Source organism: Rhinopithecus roxellana, chromosome 13, assembly GCF_007565055.1.
Source record: "Rhinopithecus roxellana isolate Shanxi Qingling chromosome 13, ASM756505v1, whole genome shotgun sequence".
Lineage (NCBI taxonomy): Eukaryota > Metazoa > Chordata > Mammalia > Primates > Cercopithecidae > Rhinopithecus > Rhinopithecus roxellana.
The window spans coordinates 119,674,097-119,691,325 of NC_044561.1; the positions used below are offsets into that span (position 1 = coordinate 119,674,097).

At 54.3% G+C, this 17,229-nt stretch overlaps 1 protein-coding gene and 1 long non-coding RNA gene across 2 annotated transcripts in view; one reads left to right on the forward strand and one right to left on the reverse strand.

Annotated features, from left to right (window-relative positions):
• Window positions 1–5,366, reverse strand: part of CDH22 (cadherin 22) — a 136,745-nt gene extending 131,379 nt beyond the window's left edge. The window contains exon 1 of the mRNA XM_010384183.2: window positions 5,131–5,366. The gene's annotated coding sequence lies outside the window, so the exon portion shown is untranslated. The remainder of the gene's footprint in view (window positions 1–5,130) is intronic.
• The window catches only part of LOC115892819, a 74,699-nt gene that overhangs the window by 32,255 nt on the left and 25,215 nt on the right, over window positions 1–17,229 (forward strand). The window contains exon 2 of the long non-coding RNA XR_004052737.1: window positions 15,850–15,912. This is a non-coding gene — a long non-coding RNA (uncharacterized LOC115892819). The remainder of the gene's footprint in view (window positions 1–15,849; window positions 15,913–17,229) is intronic.

Genomic DNA, 17,229 nt, shown 5'->3' on the forward strand with positions numbered 1-17,229 from the left:
CCACTCCCATGCTGAAAACCTGTGTGTGGCTCCCCACTGCTCTCAGGATGAAGGCCAAGCTCCTTGTGTGGCTTTCAAGACCCACAGGACCTGGCTGCTGCCCACCTTGCTGGCCTGGTTTCCCGTGACTCCCACTCCCTGAACCCCACTTCAGCCAACTGAACTCGCAGTTCCTCTGCTATTCTCCCTCCTCTTAGGGCCTTGGTACCCCTTGGCTTGGAGGCTGCCTTCCCTGCTCTTGTTCCTCCCTACCCCCCTTTATCCCATAGATAACCGCGAGACAGCCTGCAGGTGTGCTTCAACATCATTTCCTCCTAGAAGCCTCTGCTGCCCCGCCCATTGGCTGTCACAGTTAGGAGAATTGTTCGTCTTCCTCCCTGGACCACCAGACTCCTGTTGGCTGGGATTCAGGCTGCTTGCTCACCATTGTGTCTCCACCGTGCAGCACAATGCTTAACACATAGTAAATGCTTTAGGTATATATGTAAATGTATATATTTTAAAATGGATAATGAATGGATGGTCAGACAGGCAGATGGGTGATGCAAGGAAAAGGTGCTATTTGGGTTGGGTCCTTAATGCTTTGGAATATCTTCAGGGAAGGGCGTTCAGGTGGAAGGGCAGGTGGGGCTGGATGCAGGAGTGTCAGATTGGAAGCACAGTGGGAGATAAAGGAGGATGCAGACGGATTACAAGGACCTTGAATGTCATGGTGCCGAGTCTGGACTTAATTCAGTAGGCAATGGGGAGCCATGGAAGGGTTTTAATCAAGCCAGTGACACGATCCCACCTGCGTTAGAGAAAACACGCTCTGGTTGCCACAGGGGTTGCAGCGGGAGGGTATCAGAGGCTGGGAGGCCAGGCAGGAGGCTGCCACAACAGGTTAGGCATGAGCCAGTGAGGTCTGAGCTGGAGCAGGGATCGCGAGATGGATGAGAGGGGAGAAAAGGTAGAGATTAGGATGAAATGAATCTGTGGGACTCTGGAACATGTTCCTACACTGACGGCTGCATGCAGGGACTCCACCTTCCTCAAGGCAAAGGAAGAAGGATCCTGAAGTCAGAGACAGATCCTGGTAGTCCTAACTCAATTCCCCTCCTGCAGGGGTGCAGGCAGCCAAAATCATGTGCAAAACCAAACAGGGAGGAACCACTGCCTTTACCCCATGGGAACCAAGGAATACAAATGGAGGGATATGAATAATAATGATACTGCTTTATGTATCCTATGTGTCAGGCATCGTGCTCAGAACCACACATGCTCATGCACATTTAATCTTCACAACAACCCAATGAGATAGGTATTATATTTTCCTCCATTTCACAGAGCAAGAGACTGAGGCTCAGAGAGGCAAAGTAACTTGCCAGCAAGTCACAAACTCAGGCTGGTTGGACTCCAATGCCTACGCGCTTAATCATCTATTTATATTATGCACAGGAAAGAGCTGGTAACAAGTGGATGGCTGAAGGCTTGTGGGTCTGACGACAAAGCAAGAAGTTCCCAGCCTAATCCCAATGTGACAGCAGGAAGGAGCCTGCTGATGGGGCGTGGAGGGAAACGTGGGGGGAGAAGGGAATTCCTCCAGGTTTCTGCACCTCATGTGTTTGAAATCAGATCCACATATTCAGAAAGGTGTGTGCCCACTGTAAGAGAACCGAGGTAAGGAGTGAGCAGTGAACATATCCTTAACCCCCAGATGGGCCACCTTTGGAGTAGTTAAAGAAAGGGATCCTTCTCTGGGGGTAAGCAGCTCCATAGGCCATGGCTGGTAAGTATATGAAGCCTTTTTGCAAATTAGAGAAAGATGCCCCCCTCCTCCAGGCAGGCACCTGACTTGGACAGTGGAGCTTAAAATAGATTTCAGTCCCCACTCTCCTCCTGCATTAAATGTCCTTGGACAGTCAACAACCTGCTCAACTGCATATAATAGCCATGCCTCCAGCCTTCCTGTCCTGCACCTCTGTTTCCAAGTAGCCACTCTGTACCATCAACAATGAGAAAACGTCCCTCCTGCCAGATACACAGAGCTCAAATCACTCCACAGACAACTTTCTTGTTAGGCCTTGTCTCCTCCATGAGGGGAAAGACAGTCCTACCATGCCCGCCTGCCCTGATGAAAAGTTGAGGTCAGAGCCTGTCCTGGTGGTGAAATATCTAGGGCTTTCTCTAGAGGGGCCAGAATCAAAACACAAGGTTCTAGGAAGGAGAGGCCCTGACTTGAGAGCTCCATCTTAAAGGTGCTCTGAGGAACCCGGGGTGGAGGGTGTGCCCACTCTTGCTGGGAGCATGAGGCTTTTCTCTCTGAGCCTGGCCTGAGGCCTGGGTTTCCTTTCAGCCTGATTCCCCACCTGGTCCCCAGCCCCAGTACCCTTCCTGGCTCAGCTATGGGGAGGAATGAGGAAGTCCTCGGCCCTGAGGCCTCAGCCCACCCACCACCATAGGGTCTTCTATTCCCCCACTCTCTCCCAGGCCGTGCAGCGCCAGCTGCTGCCCGTGTTATATAAACAGAAATCATTCACTCTCTCTCCCTCTACCTGAGGCTGCATTTCAGACTGGAGCTTCTTGACGGAAGAAAAAGGGGAGGGGGAATAACAGAGAGAGAGGAGAGGAAGTTTAATTGGCTGACTCTTATCACCCATGTGGTACATAAACTGGCTGCTCCGAACTTTGCCAACTCGGGAAGAGACGGGCCCTCCTGGGCTCCCTGCCCCAGCTATGGCCTGGCCCCCTGTCAGAGGGCTTCAGAATGCAGCGCTCCTGCAAAGCCATCAGAAAGACCAATGCCTGGGGAAGCAGCAGGGGCACTGGGGGTTCCAGCCTCTAGGTATGATTATTCCAGAGCACGACCAGAAACATCCTGAGATCACAGCCACCCTTTTGACAGAAAGGCTGTGACTCACCCGGAGGTCACAATTACTTTTAGGGACCAAACTTTGTCCTCTGCTTCTGCTACTCGGCTTCTCTGCTAAAGGCATTCAACAGCTTTCTTCCTGCACTGGACTGGGAGCACTGGGGTCTAACTTGAACACTTCATGCTGAATTTAAGCAAATGTCTTCTTGTCCTGCCTGCAGCATGAAGCCAAGAAATGGCTCTGTTTTGCCCCAGGCCTACCCAACACATAAGGAGCGTTGGTGAGGCCTGGAAGTCAAGATGCCTGGGTTCCTATTCTGGCTCTGGGTATAGCTTACCATGTGACCTCGGGCCACTGTTGCCAATCCTTGAAAATGGAAAAGAGGGCAGCCCAGGTGGTCTCCAATGTGCTGATCACAGTTAGGAATAGGGAAAGGGGTTCTCATCTCCAGGGGCCCCCTGATGGGGACACACAAGAGGTACAGGTGTCTCTTAGCTGAGAGAGACCTGGCTGGCTTTATAAAGTACCTGTCCCCGAGACACTGGCAGTGGTGGTCCCAGAAGGGCACATGGACATCTCCAGGAAGCAGTGTTTAAATGTTGGCAATGCCCTTCCCTTCCAGGAGGAATGGAAGAGGAGAGTCCCAGACACTGGGACAAGGAGGGAAATAAGGGTGAAGAAGAGAAATGATTGGGGCAGGGAACAGGTGAGTGCTACAGAAAAACTGAGGCAGACAGGGCAGAAGATGGGTCCTGGAGGATGGGGAAATGGTCACTGATGGGCAAAGACCAAAGGATGTCACTATGGGTGTAGAGGCCAAATTTCAACAAGGGCTGTAGACTAGAGGCAACTGAGGGGGACGGAGTGGGCACTGAAGGACACATACACGGGATACTAATGAAGGACAAAGAGTCATGGTCGTTAGGGTGGAGCCTCTGGGCCCCAGGGCAGTGGTGATGCTGATATAGGGTAGTGGCGCTGACCAGTGGGAGAAGAGGATGAGATCCTGAACCTGAGTGGAGGGGCCACAGAGAGCTGGCAACAGCCAAAGCCCTCGAATGAGCCGCTGCCTGTGCTGGGGGCACCTTGGCCAGCCCCAGAAAGCTGGGGAGTGCTGGAATCAGCCCCACGGAAAAAGAAGCTGGCATGCGCAACCCTGGCGACGCCCGAAAGGGTGGCAGAGAAGAGGTTCCCAGGAGCGAGCGCCTTGGAAGCCCTGAGCGGCCTCAAACAGCAGTTTCTCTGCCCGCCACAAGGGGGTGCCCTGCACCTCGGGGAGACCTCGGGGGACCCTGGATCAGCTCCGCCCGCTGCAGCCACGCCTGGGACAGGGCCCTACAGTGCCAGAGAAGAGGCAGCCGGGAGGCGCGAGTGAGACGGGTCCACATGGTGCCCACCCAGGGCTGCCCAGCACCCTGCGCGCCCACGCAGTCCACTCTTCCCAGTAAACGCCGCGGCCCCCGAGGGTTAGCCCTAAGTGGCGCTCTCTTTGGACGTTAGGCGGTCGGGGGCCCCGTCCTTCTTCCGAATCGGGGACGTTGTCTCCGGAGTCGAGTCCTGAGGAAGAGGGCAGCGCTGGCCCTCGCTCACCGCCAGCCCGCCCGACGGCCAGAGGGCATCAGGGTCGCGCCGGTGGGGCCGGCAGGGGTCCCTGTGGGCCGGTTCCCCGGCTCTGAGGTGGCCAGAGCCGTGCGTGTCGCCGCGGCTGGAGTCAGCCTCCGGGTGCCCCCGGACGCGGCACGACCTCGCACACACACACCGCGCGCACACGCTCGCGCCGTGCGTTATTTCCCGGCCCCGGACCCCGCCTCTGGGAGGGGCCGGGGAGCCGAGCCCCGCTAGCAGGGTTGGGGGACCGGGAACGCCTGGGTCCCAGCCTTTGCGTCAGGGCTGTGCACCACCTTCCCAGCTCCTTTTGGCGCGCCGGCTCGGCCCCTAGCGTTGCCACCCCTCGGCCCGCTGGGGTCCCGGAGGCTCCCGGGCGCGCGGCGTACGAGGTTGTGGGGACGGGTGGGGGCTGCGGGCTTTGGGCCGAGAGGCGGCTCGGCTCCGCGCCGGGGAAAGTTTGGACGTGGGAAACTCCCTCCCCGCCCGCCCCGCCGAGAGGAGGGGGCGCGCAGGGCCGGGCGCAGGCACCCCAGCTCCTCCTGCGGCTGGAGGCTCGCCCCCCGCGCCGCCTGCCCGGCCGCTCCCGCCGGCCAGGGGGCTCCCTCCCCGCCAGGCAGCCTCCCCTCGGCGGCGATCCGGCCGCCCCTCCCGCAGCACTCCGCGCTCTTACCTCGGGGAGCGGCCCGGGGCTCCCCCAAGTCCTGCCGCCTCGGGACGCTGCGTGGGGCGGAAGCCCCGGCGCGGGCAGCGGGCGAGTCCGGAGCCCCGCGGCCGCCCGGAGGAGCCGGAGGGAGAGCGGGAGCGAGAAGGGGAGCCGCGGCGGCGTGTGCGCGCGTGTGTGTGAGCGAGAGAGCGAGAGAGCGAGGGAGTGAGCGAGCGAGCGGGAGCGAGGGAGTGTGCGTGTCTGACTAGGGGGGAAGTGTGCAAGGGACGGATCCCTTCCTTCCTCCCGCAGCCTCTGGTGGAGACTCGGAGAATGCAGCGCCCGCTGGGCAGGAGCGCCGCACAGTGCCGAGCCGCAGGCGGCCGCGGGGCCCGGACCCCCGCAGCCGGGGAGCCCCGGCCCCCGCCCCCAGGATTGCGCCCCTCCTACGCCAGGAGGGGACGGCCTTTCCCTCTCTCGGGCGACCCAGTCCCAGGGAACCCCACAGGGGACAGTCCCCTCCCTCCTCCAACCCTAGATCCGCGCGGAGGGAGCGCCCCCAGGAGGGGGACCATCTACCTCCCCGCCTGGCAGCTCCCCCGGTGGCCGCAGCTTGAGACCGGAGCCTATTCCCCCACCTGATTTTACTGCGACTAGGGCTTCCTATTTCCGCCCCCCGAACCACTGGAGGCCGCCTTCAGAGGAGCGGGGCCTCAGGCGAGGGTAGGAGCAGTCTTCTCCAGTGGCCATCCCTGGCTTGCTGCCCAGAAAGGTCCCTTGCACAGACCAGATCAGCCAGTTCAGAAACAGTCACTGTGCATTGAGGTGGACAGAGACCAGGTGCCTAGGGCTGAGTCCCCAGGCAGGTGGGAGGTCGGGTGTACCCGGGAGAGAACCTTGTGGGCTTTTCCTCTGGAGGGTTCTGCTGGACATTCCTGTAACCAACAAAGTAAGCAGGCAAAACAAGACGCCTCCATCCTTAACTTGGTGCCACCTTGACCTGGAGAAGTCTCCCAATAAAATCTTCCCACTGCCCAGAAATTCCTTGCTAGTCGGGTTTTCCGTTCTTTAAAAAATCCAGCTGGTCTGCTCCCTGATGTTTTTTCCACCTGGTCCTGTTTCTTTCTGCTGGCTGCCTGGCTCTCCTTACTGCCTCATCTCTCTGGGATAAGGCCTAATGGAGAAGACCCTCCCACCCCCACTCCTGAGTTCTCAATATGAGGTTGTTGATGGTAGGATAGGACCAGTGACTCCCATCGACCCACACTTTATCTTGGGTTGTGGGTCCCCTTAGGAGTTACCCGCCCCCCTACTCCCCACGGCTTCCAGATAGGTGGGTGAAGGGTAACAGGAGACTGGACAGCTGCAGACCTCTGTCCTGCCAAGCTGCCAATGACCAGCCATTTAATCACCCACAATCAGCTGCTGAAGTTCATGGCAAAGAAGGGGCAGGGCCCTCCAGGAACCCTCGCTCTACCTCATCCCTATCCTTCTCTCCTCCTCGCCTCCTTTCCCAATTTCCCTCTCCATCTCCACACCCTAGTCCTTCTCCCTGATTATTAGAATCACCTCTCCTGCTGGCTGCCCCTCCGGCCCCTCCTACTAAACTCCATCATTCATTTATTTATTTTGAGATGTATTCTCCACTGTGCCAGGCTGTTCCCTCCCCTAAGTCCTTCTCTTGGTTTATTTCCCTTCATTGATCTCTTCCAGCCTTGCCTTTCTATTGTCTTTCTTTTCCCCATCTCCCTCCTCTCTATTCTTAGCCTCCACTCTTTCATGCTTTCGGAGACCAGAGGCCAGCCTTCCAGATGCATCTCTTCACTTTTCTTTCTCTCCTCCCGCTCTGACTCACTTTTGCTGTTTGCTCCAGTTCCCACTCCCTCTTCGCCTCTTCCTCCAGGCCCCAGTGTGTGCTGTTCATCTCCAGAGTCAGACCTACTTAGTTGTCCACAGGTTGTTTTGACCTGGGACACTGTTGCTCTCACATCTACATGCACAGAGTAGGTGCTCAATAAATGTTATTGAATGAACTGCTGTCACATCTCTCTCTTTTGCTCTGGTCTCTCTCTTCTCTCTTTTTTATGAGATGGGTCTCACTATGTTGTCCAGGCTCGATTCCTGGACTCAGGTGATCGTTCTGCCTCAGCCTCTCAAGTAACTGGGACACCAGGCATGTGCTACTGCATCCAGTTCCCCATGACTCTTTATTAGGCCCTCAGGTTTTCCTATCCCAATGTTTCCTAATTTCAGGCTCATTCTACCATTATTTCCAATTCTTCCTTCAACAGACTTTCTCTGAGCGTCCACTCTGTTGTGAGCACTATGGCTAAGCTCTGAGAACACACTGAATGTTTACTGAGCACTTGTTGTGTGCCGTTTCAGATGGCAAGTAGGGAGATCAGGTTGATGTATTGGGCCTGGGTCAGATCTCTTACTCTGGTCTGGGAGAAGGTAAGCTGGGACTTCTGCTGCAGTGTGGAAGGTGCAGCAAAAGGCAGTGTGGTGTGACAGAGGAAGAACTGGGCAAACCTGGGCTCTGAGAGCAGCTCTGCCACATGCAGACTGTGTGGGCCATGGGCAAGCCACTTCCCCCAGCGTTGATGTGAAGAGAGAATGAGATGATAGTAAGAATAGTTAGCATTTAGTGAACCTGTGCCATGTGTCAAGCCTTCTCCTAAACGTTTTACACAGACTATTTCCTTTTGCTCTCAACAAATTTGTAAATTTAAAATGGGGAAACCGAGCATAGAGCAACTATGAAACGTGCCCAAGGTCACACAATTAGTTTGTGGCAGAGCTGGGATTCAAACCAAGGCAGGCTGGGGCCAAAGCCTGCACACTGAACTAGTGTGCAATACTGCCTCTGGGCAAATAAAATACCAAGTGCTTTGTAGTTAGAGCTTGAACCTGTGCTTTTTTATATCGTGTGGTGAGTCTACAAACAAGAGAGACACCACTCCTCCAGGGATTGGGTAGGGTAAGGAAGGACTTGGGGAGAGAAGCATGGCTAGGGAAGGATTCCAGGAGGAGGCGCTTGTGAGCATTCTCCTTCCCAATCCATCAGAAGGGCACACAGCCCTGTCTTGGCACATGGGACATGTTTTTCCCTGGAGTAGTCATCTGGGTGCATGGCCATTTCTCTGTCTCTAGCCCAGGGTCACTCCACTTTGGCCCAATTGACATTTGGGCCAGATAATTCTCTGTCATTGGGCATGTCCCGTGTAGGATGCTTAGCAGTATCCCCAGCTTCTACCCACTAGATGCCAGCAGCACACCCCCTCCCCAGTTGTGACAACTAAAAATGTGTCCTGACATTGCCAAATGTCTCCTGAAGGGCAAAGTCACCCCCAGTTGAGAGCCCCTGCTCTAGTCTGAGCGCCCTAACAGCAGGGTCTGCTCCAGGGAGCCTGTCAGTTTGAGCAGGTGTCAGTGAAGGGTGTGTGTGTGTGTATGCGTGTGTGTTGGGGGTGGGGAGGCTGCTCTTAGCTCCAGGCTCTGCTATTCTCTCTGGCTCTTTTCCTTTTCTTCTCTACACTTCTCTGTCATCTCTTTATCTGTCTGTCACCTTCTCATTCACTGTCCATCTATCCTCCCTTCTCTGACTCCCTCCACTCCTGTCTCTGTCTCCTCCCCCTCAGTGCCTCTGGTCTCTCTGACTGTTTCTGAATGGGTGTCAGTCTCTTGCTACCTGCCCCTACATCTTCTCTAGCACCCTTCTCCCCTCCCCCATCTGCTTATCTCCTAGCTGTGTCCCTGCATCTGTCTTTCTCTTTCCGTTTCCCCACTCTCTGTCCTGTTCTCTCTGCCCCCCGTGTCTGTCTCCCTCTCTCTGTTTTTCTGTCTCTTCTCATCTCTGTTTCTTCGGGGCACCCAGTCTCCCTCTGTCTCCTCTTGCCTGTCCTACTCTGGTTCTCTCTGTTCTCATCCCGCCCCGTCCCCCGCCCCCCGCCCCTTTTCCCTTTATCTCTTCTCCCCATACTTCCTTCTCCTCTTCCTCCTTCCCTCCTTCCTTCCCACTCCCCTCCTCCCCCTCCCTTCCTCTACTCTCCCTACTCTGTGCTTCCCCTCCCTTCCCTCCCTTCCTTCCCCTCCTCCCGCTTTGTCTGTGGGAGCTGGAAGTTAAAAGCTTTTCCGAACTTGCTCTCCAGTCGCTGTTCCCGGCGCCTTTCATCTCGCCAGCACATTTGTAAAACTGCGCAGACTGAAGGGCCGTGACATGAACAACCAAAGAAATGTCAGCGCGGGGACGGGGCCGTCAGCCCGCCGGGGGGCATGGGGAGCAGCCGGGGCACACCCCAGCCCCTCCCCAGAGGGACCCGGGACCCGAACGAGAGCGCCCCACCGGGGACTCCCGGCGCTCTACGCCTCTTCGGAGCCGGCTTCCTCCGCCGGGGCCGGCGGGAGCGCAGGGAGGGGGAGGGGACTCCGTGGGGACAGGGAGGCCGCCTATGGCTGGGGGCTCCAGGAGGGGGAGGGGCGAGCCTGCGGGAGCCACAGGGGCCGAGGCCACTGCGCCCTTAAACCCCTCTACCTCATCGCGTTAATCCTCGCAGACCCCGGAGCCAGACTGCCTGGGTTCAAATCCCATCACCGCCCCTTGCCACTGTGCCACCCTGGGCAAGTGACTTCACCTCTCCACGTCTCAGTTTCCTTATAGTAAAATAGAGATGGTGAAGATTGGACGAGCAAATCCTTGTAAGACACTTAGGATAAGTGTTTGATGTAATTAATAAGAAGAACAGCAGCAACAACTCACAAAACAGGGTTATCATCCCTGTGCTACCGCTGGGGAAACCAGCGGTAGAAAGTGGACTTGCTGGACGGGAGAGAAAGTGCCTTGCTGGACGACTCAGACCAAGTCAGGGGATAAACGGGAATTTAAGGCCAGCTCCTTCCTCTCCTTTCCCCTCTTTCTCCTGAAGGAAGTGGGTGCAGGGATGGAACACAAGTTCTAGGAGCTTAAGAACTGAGTCTATTTTGTTCACTGCACTGTCCTCCCAATGCAGCACATAGTAGATGCTCAATAAATACTTGTTAAACGTATGCGTGAATAAAGGAATGCAAATGCTGGAAAGGTGCCGAGGTTAGAAAATGGGAAGGCTACTTTGTCTGTGGTGGGCTGGGGTGGGGCCAGGTGGGAAAAGTAGGAGGCCAGCGCCTACCAAGTTCCAAGCCTTGTGAACTTGGCACTCCATCCAGGGCCTGAGCACAACGGCAGCACCATGGACAGTGGCTATGGCCCAGGCCAGGATCCAGCTTTACACCAGGAGCTCTTCTGGGCATGCACATCTCAGCCCACATCCCAGGTCCCTAACCCCACTCCTGTCACCTCTGTTTGGGGCTAGGTCCCAACCTTCTGCCTCCTATACACCCTCTGTCTCTTTTCTGTCTCTCTTTGGACCCAGATCCAAAGCCACTGGGAAAGATGCGCCTCCCCCCTTTCCCTCTCCCTTCCTGTCAGCCCTAGACAGCTTCTGCAGCCTTGAGGCCTGACACTGCAGGTGGCTGCGTGGAGATGGGAATAAGAGTCCCCTGAGCTTCCCTGAAAGGCCCTAAAGACAGAGCAGAGTAGAGCAGAAACTGAGCACTTGGACCTTCCCTCCTGAACCCCCTTCCCTGGGGTGGTGGGGTGAGACAGCCCTGCCACACTCCCCACACACACTTCAAACACCGACTCTCCCTGAATTATTCACCTGCCTCTCCTCAGGGCTGCTGCAGAGCGCCCAGCCCAGGTGCTGAGGAAGAAAAAAGCAGAAAGGCCCATTAAATTTAAACACCGCTGAGGATTGTCAGATGTGAGGTTCTATTCCTGGCCTGGAGAAGACCCGCCAGTGGGAAGGGAAAGGGGATCTGCAAGGGGATGAGGATGAGGGACCCACCCCGGGCCGAGTGACCTGCTGAGCACCAGAAAGGCTGGGGCCAACATGCCACGGAACCCAGGCCTTTCCTTACCTGCAGGTTCTCACCCATGAGGAAGTGGACTTTGCCATACGATTTCATTCATCTGGTTCTGGCAAGAGGGGAGTACCCATCTAAAAATAGCTTTGGCCGGGCACGGTGGCTCAAGCCTGTAATCCCAGCACTTTGGGAGGCCGAGACGGGCGGATCACGAGGTCAGGAGTTCGAGACTATCCTGGCTAACACGGTGAAACCCCGTCTCTACTAAAAAATACAAAAAACTAGCCAGGCGAGGTGGCTGGCGCCTGTAGTCCCAGCTACTCGGGAGGCTGAGGCAGGAGAATGGTGTAAACCCGGGAGGCAGAGCTTGCAGTGAGCTGAGATCCGGCCACTGCAGTCCAGCCGGGCGACAGAGTGAGACTCCGTCTCAAAAAAAATAAATAAATAAAAAATAAAAAATAAAAATAAAAATAGCTTCTCTGCAGCTACCTGAAAGCCCACCATTATGGCTTCAGCATGAGGAACAGGGCATTGCCTCTCCAGCTTCCTCTCCCACTGTTTCCTTCTTGCACCTTATATTCTGGTAGTGCCAAACTCTTTTAGCTTTTATCTACTCTGAGCTTTTTTAATGTTGTCCCTGCCACTTGGAGCTCCCTCTCCTCCTTTGTTTTGCTGGAAAACTCCTATTTATCTTTTGAAATCCAGCTTAAGTATTAAACCAGCCGGTGGCATGAAGTTCTCCCACCTCTGCACTCCATTGGGCTTACAACACATGTCCCTGTTTGCTTCCCTGCTCCCGCCTCTCATGGGTAGCAGATTCCTTGACTCTCAGGCCTGATGGGGCCATCACAGATGATGACTTCTTAGGAACAGGCAGTTGGATGCCACAGAGAAAGTGCTAGATATCCTGAGAAGCCTAAGATCTTCCGGCTGTGGCTCCGACCTCAACTCTGTCTGTGTTTTGGGCACGTCTCTAGTTCTTTCTTTTCTTGGCCTTGGTTTTCTGTTGCATAAAATAAAGGAGGAGCGGTGGGGGAAAATGTCATGATGACCAAGAGCCCTTCCGGGATCCAGGACTCTCTGCTCCACACGTACTTTTCCAAACCATGTCTTGCTTCTTCCCTGTGTGGATGCTGCCTGGCCACCCTCTTATTGACACCTGAAGCAGTGGTGTGCTGGAACTGGTATGTGTTGGCTTATCAAAGCCAATTGTTAGAGTCTTTTTCCAGGAATTTTGCAAGCCAGGTTGGCAAGGCCTTGAAATTGGCCAGGTTGAGAATATTTACACCACAAAAAAGAAATGATAAACAATACAAATCAGGGCTTGCTCCCTGCTTCCCCTAGAGCCAGCTCACCTCTGCCTGAAGGTCTCATTCCTACCTCCAGGCCTTTCACCTCCAGGCCTCTGCCCCTGTGGTCCCTGGCTGAGCCGACTCTGCTCCATCCCTTGCTGTCTGTTCTCTCTCACCGAGGTTTCAGACTTCAACTCATACCTCACCCACTCAGAGCTGAGTGCTTCTTCCTTCACCCGATAGTGCTCCTTACTGCCAGGAATGCTCATTTTTAGTGGGGAAAAATGCACGCTTTGGAGCAGACAGATCCAAGTGGAAATCCCGGTCCTGATCTGTGCTCACAAGGTTGTCTCCTTCTTGTCAGTGGCGCTCCTGCTCAGCTGTTACCTGTTTACAGAAAACATCCCTGACCAACCCACGGCAAATGGCACTTCACCTCTATTCCATCTTGCCGTGACATCACATGATCTTTTCACCCTGTTTTAAATTCTGAACTCTTACCACTTCCTAACATTTACATTTATTTATTAACTCACCCGATGCCAGTTTCTCTCTCTAGGATGGGAGTTCTGGGAGGGCAGAGATCTTTTCTGTCCTGATTGCTGCTACATCCTCATCTCCTAGAACCTTGCCTGGCACATAGTAGGTACTCAATCATTTTGGTGATTAAATGAGTGTGACCTTGGGCAAGTCACGTCACCTCCCTGAGTTTCAGTTGCCTCAACACCCCACCTGGAAGGATGTTTGGGAGGTGTATTCCTGGCCTAAGCTGCCTTAGAGAAGGGCCAAGGACTGGGATCCTAGTACCAGCCCTGCCACGAACTCGCCGTGTCATCTTGGGCAAGTCTCGCCTCCCCTAGCCTCAGTTTTGCCATCTCTCAGGGGTCAGATGAGATGACGAGAAGTAAGGTGTCATTTCAATCTGTGGCTCCCATCTACTGCTCCCTCCCATTCCCTCGCCACCTCATTCATTCATTCAACAAATATTAATGAGCATCTACTACATGCCAAGCACTGAGAATATAGCACCAAATGTGAGGATGACCTCAGAGGCTCTTGCATTCCAGTTGGAGAGGAAAATAGACAAGATAAATTCACAAAATACATATAATGTCAGAGGGTGATGGTACCAAGGAAAAATTAAAAGCTGGAAAGGAGTATGGGGAGAGTTGAAGAGGGAGTGTCAGTTTTAGGAAGGTGGAGGGGGTGGTCAGGGAAATATCTCACTGGGAAGGTGAAACATGAAGAAAGATGCAAAGAATGCCAGGCGCGGTGGCTCACACTTGTAATCCCAGCACTTTGGGAGGCCAAAGCAGGCGAGTCACTTTGAGGTTAGGAGTTCAAGACCAGCTTGGCCAACAAGGTGAAACCCTGTCTCTACTAAAAATACAAAATTAGCCAGGCATGGTGGCGTGTGTCTGTGATCCCAGCTACTTGGGACACTATGGCGGGAGAATCGCTTGAACCTGAGAGGCAGAGATTGCACCACTGCACTCCAGCCTGGGTGACAGAGTGAGACTCAGAAATTTTAAAAATGACATAAAGGAGGTGACTCCCTGGGGTAGAGGGAATGGCAAATGCAAAAGCTTGAAGCAGAGTGGGCCTGGTGTGTCTGGAACCCAGCGGGCTGAGGCTACAGATGGGACAAAGCATCTTATGCCTCCCTCCGTCCCTCATTAGGAAGATGGTCCCAAAGAGTGTGACATAGGAGTCTCAAAAGGAGGATGGAGGCACTCCCCTGTGCCTCCCTCCCTCCCTTGCCGCCTGGGCGTCTCCTGAGTGGGGAGCCTGGGCTTGCTGCGGGTGTTGGCAGCTTTTGGATCAGCAATTTATCTCCTGGTGCCTCGAGTTTCCTGGAGCTGGGCACTTCCTCCCCACTCAGCCCTGCTCCCCTGAGCGGCAAAGACAGGTGTGAGGAATTAGCTGTGGGGACTAATGCCATGACAGGAACCGGCACAAAAGAAGGGGACAGAGTGTAATGTTTATTACGTTTGAAGCAAAGCAAACATGCAGCCTATTTATGTATCTATAGAGAATTAATTGGCGAGCGGCAGCAAGAAGCAGATTATAAATTAGAATCATTTTCGCCAACTGAAACCCATTCATCTTGCTTCAGAATGGGCCTGTCACCTCCTCCTGACTAATTCTTTTTAAATTCGCTGCTTTTTCTCACCAGCCCCCTGCAGCTCTCACCTTGAGACCTGAACCCCACGAGGTTGCCAGCACCTCCGGGAAGGGCCGTGGTCAAGCTCTGTGCTTTTCAGAGCCCACGTTCTTCCCCCTCCAGCCTCCTGGAACTCTCCCCCACCCCCCACAACTGGTCCTGGGCCTGAACCCACGCTTTGCACTGCTGTCCCTCCTTCCCCTCTGCCCCTGAGCATCCCTCAGCCTCTCTCTGGCTCTGGCCTGTCCCCTGAGAATCTCGCAGGTTGGGCCCCCCACCAGCCTCACCTTGCAGAGGCTCAGGCCAGGCTGGTGGTTAAGGGAAAAGGGCAGCATGGGGCTGCCATCCGGGGGATGCTGGAGCACTGGCCACTGCCGCCTGCTTTTGATTCTGGGCTCCATGGGAATCAAAGGGAAGCCACGCTGCTGGGTCCCTGGCAGGTCTGACTCTGGCTTCTCTCACCTGGAGCCTGTGGAGATGAAAGGCCAGGGCAGGTGCCAGAGGCTGCCAGGCCCGAGAGTGGTGCTGTGCCTGCCCTGGGCTGTGGTCCAATTAACCCTTCCCTTCCTCTTGCCTGAGCTACCATTGGCACTTTGAGTCTGGAAGCTGCAGGGAAACCTTTGGGGAGAAGAGAAAGTAGCCAGAATGTGAGTGCCTGGGCCTGGGAGAAGGTAGCTAAACATTAGAAGCTTAATGGTTCAAGGTGTAGACCCTGGAGTGAACCCTCCCTAGGTCTGAATTCCCCACTAGAGGTGGCATCTCTCTGAGCCTCAGTTTCCTTGACTGTAAAATGGAACAGATGGTAGTAGTGCCTATGACCTGAACCAATATTCAGCCGGGCTTGTTAAAATATTGCAATATGGGGCCGGGCATGGTGGCTCATGCCTGTAAACCCAGCACTTTGGGAGGCCAAGATGGGCAGATCATTTGAGGTCAGGATTTTGAGACCAGCCCGACCAACATGGTGAAACCCCGTCTCTACTAATAATTAAAAAAAAAAAAAATTAACCAGGCATTGTGGTGGGCATCTGTAATCCCAGCTACTCAGGATGCTGAGGCAGGAGAATCTCTTGAACCCAGCAGATGGAGGCTGCAGTGAACCGAGATCATGCCACCGCACTCCAGCCTGGGTGACAGAGCGAGACTCTGTCACACACACACGCACAAATTGCAATATGTTTGTCCTGGCCAACCCATGGACCAAATGTTCTCTACTGCTCCCATTTTAACTAGGGACACCTCCTCTTGCCAAGGTCCAAAAACTAAAGGTTGGCTCCTCTGGGGGCCATGAGGACCTGCTGCAGCCTCAGTGGTGAATGTTCTGATTGATCCTACGTGCTATACTGATGGTTAAATATTTTGTTTATCTGCCCCGCTTGAATCCCACAGATGTCATGAAGATTAAACAAGATAAGAGTATGGTGCTTGGCATCCAGTAGGTGCTTAACAGAGGTAGGTATCATTGGCGTCATTTTTAATTTGGACCAAGGCTCTAAGCCTGGAATCCTGGCATTTCAGGTCCCCACTTTCCCCCACCTCCCCACCTTTTAAAAAGATTCACCAATAACTTCCAGCCTCCCCCCATGAATGCAGTGTTCCCACCCCCTGTTGGGCCTGAGACTCTCTCTGTGCTAAGCTCCTGAAACCTGCCACAGCACCGACCTCCTGCGTTGGGGAACCTTCTTCTTTGGGGATGTTGAGTCTCAGAGGCAGACCTGGAGTTCTTAAGGGGAGCACCTCAGCTAACTGATCTCTGTGCTCCCTTCACAGATTGGCCACAGCCTGAGGGTCTCCAAAAGTCCCAAGACTGAGACAGAGAGATAGAACTTGGCCCTGTACCACAGGCAGCATTCAAGCAGTTGTCAAGGGCCTATGGAAAAGTTCGAGATGTGAAAAGGAAAAAAGAAAAGATAAACTCCAAAATACAAAAAGAAAACTGCAAAATCAAAATTAATGGGTATTTAATTAAATGTCTACAAAATCTAGCATTGTGCCAACTAGTCAGCACCAATTCTGTTCACCTCTCCTCTACTCATGCATAGGAGAGGTCTGAAGCGGGAGTTGGTGCATTTTACTGCGTGTGGTGTGGTGTGGGGACCTTCAAAGCAGGAGTGTGTTGGGGTTCACCTTGGTCTTCAATCTCTTGGGTCACAGCTCTGTTCCTTGCTCACTGTGTGACCTTGGGCGAGTCACCTCCACTCTCTGGGCCTGTTTCTTCTTTCTTCATCTGTCAAATGAGGAGAACCACTTCCCAGCTCCCAGAGTGGCTAAGAGGCTGTGGAAGCATGTTTCAGGAAAGTCTGGCAAGTGCCGATCTCGCGTTGTAGGAATCTAGCAAGGGGACAAGGCTTGCCAAGGCTGGCTGAAGAGGACTTGAATCTCAACCTCTGAGTCCCTCTCTGCCTCATTCCCCTGCACAGGGTTATGGATAAGGACGATACTCGAAATGTGTAACAGTTAATAATGGCCATTGGAGCAAGACCCTGGGGGCCCTGCTGGGCAACTTGTAACCCGTTAGTTGCTGGATCCTGGGAAGAGTCAGGTGTTCTGGGGTAGAGCTGGGTGTCAAGGAGATGGGCTGAGCCCTTGGGAAACTCTACACAGGCAAGTACCTGTTTGTCCACCAGACTGGAAAGATGTCAATATTTAAACACCTGGCATAGCCCTAGTGGCATGTGCTGGCTCCACCTAGCCTGTTATGGGTCATCTTCCAAGATGGGCCAGGACACTCTCGTGAGTGACACGGCATTTAGAGATCATTATTTATAT